Source organism: Wasmannia auropunctata, unplaced genomic scaffold (assembly GCF_000956235.1).
Source record: "Wasmannia auropunctata unplaced genomic scaffold, wasmannia.A_1.0 LD266775.1, whole genome shotgun sequence".
Lineage (NCBI taxonomy): Eukaryota > Metazoa > Arthropoda > Insecta > Hymenoptera > Formicidae > Wasmannia > Wasmannia auropunctata.
The window spans coordinates 9874-11927 of NW_012096115.1; the positions used below are offsets into that span (position 1 = coordinate 9874).

The window sequence follows — 2054 nt, forward strand, 5'->3', positions numbered from 1 at the left end:
GTATCGAACTTCAATTGTTAGGCTCCACCCGTCAGTAAAAAAATGTCAAATATGTCAAAATGTTATTTGTAATTAAATATTATGTTAAAAATTAATAGGAAGCCGGAAAAACATCTCAAATCGATGTAAAGAAATTATAAAAACAGACTCAGCACCTTTCCTTTACACGTCGTAAACACGCAGATTTCACAGGAGCCTTCCCCCACCCCAATGAAGTTAATTACTATCAGTCCATACTTATATAGTCAAAGTTATCATTGCGGAAAAACGCCAAAAACAAACTTCAAGACTTTCGAGATGCTTCGATATATTCAAGTTTGAATGATCGGTAGATCGATTTAATAAGTCTTTCTTATTGTTAGATAGGAAAATTTTGTCAATTAACATTTTTATGGTAAAGCACGCACTACAAATCAGTTTAAATGGAAAAATAATAAAATTATATTTATTAACACATGTATAAAAATATATAAAATATATGTCTTTAAAAAAATATAAAGTACATTAAAACATAACAAATAAAAAAAATTCTAATTTAGTATGTGACTTTAATTGCTATATAATAATTAATACAAACAAAATATATTTATAAGACGTATAATATATAAGTCTTAATTTTAATTAAAGGTATAATTATATTTTTCCGTTAAATTCAGACACACAAGCTCGAGGTTCCAACGAGTCAATGAGCGTATTCTTATACTATATTCTGATCTGTTAGAAGACTTAAAAGACAACGCAGATTGTATCAAAAGACAAAATCAATTGATCGTAATCAATCAGCAGAAAACAGAAGATGAAAAACGCATGCAACATATGTGGATTATAATGTAATTCAAGAAAAATGATAACATACTCACACACAAATTTTAACTATAATTGTGTAAAATTATCATACCTATTGTTAGCAGACTGTAGATTATAAAATTGACATCAAATTCAAATCCAATAACTTTTTATGCTTAGACCTACTTGTACGTGTCTATGTGATTTATTTAATTATAACAATTTTATTTACAGGCACGTCCACCTACAGTTATCCCTTATATCACGGCAACTGAACAAAATATTCAGTCTACAAATGTCACTACAAATGTCATGTTATTTTATATGCATTCTAGAGGATTGTCGCGAATTGTATTCGCTCCATTTAGAGAAACATGCTCAAATATTGTGGAATTCTGAAAATATTTTACCCATTGCATTTCTTTATCTGAACTTCGCTGTGACTAATGTCATATTTCTTACCCTAAATCATATCTGTCAAACTGTCTATTATAAGGTATAATATAAGATAATAATATGAAAAATCATTAATATTTAATGTTAAATGGTATGATTTGCACTAATAGGATACGCAACAATTTTGCTACAATTAAATTAATATGTTTTTATTTAAATTATGGGACCTTGTGTGTTCAGTGAGAAATTTTTAATTTTACTGCAAGTTTTAATTAATATAATTTTAGACAGACGAGACAATAGTAATTCTTTATAAATTATTCAATTGCAATCTTGATGAAGATTTTCGTAACCAAGTAAATAATTATCACATTATTTCATGTAAAATATTAAGTATTCTATGTGTAACTTTATAATTAAATACTTTATTAAATTGTTTATTCAAATTAGATTTTACAATTTATATTGCAAATAAAACAAAGGGAGGTAAAATTTGGCATGGGACTTCTCTATCTTGGTTACAATTTCATTCTCCAGGTATGTACTCATAAAATTATATTAGCACGTATAATGTAGAACTGAAATATACATATATTCAATCGATAATTATTGAATGTAGGGAAACCAGCTCCGATAATCTTGACCTTGACATATGTTGTCAAAGCTATCAGTCTGAGTGACCTTCAGTTTTAGTTGTTGCTCGTTGTTCGTTAAAAAGTTGTTAACGAATAAATTTATAAAAATTAAGGATAATTATTCATTTCAGGAGAAACACCTTCGATGACTTTGACCTTAACATGTTGTCTAGCTCATGGTCATGAGTGACTTTCAAGAGATTTTAGCCGTCGTTCATTATATTAGTTAAGTTTTTA

At 27.6% G+C, this 2054-nt stretch overlaps 1 long non-coding RNA gene across 1 annotated transcript; it reads left to right on the forward strand.

The window, feature by feature from the left end:
* Window positions 1-124: 124 nt before the first annotated feature.
* Window positions 125-1203, forward strand: LOC105462275. Its single transcript, XR_976040.1, has 3 exons — window positions 125-328; window positions 657-830; window positions 1021-1203. It is a non-coding gene; the product is annotated as an uncharacterized LOC105462275 (long non-coding RNA).
* Window positions 1204-2054: the final 851 nt, after the last annotated feature.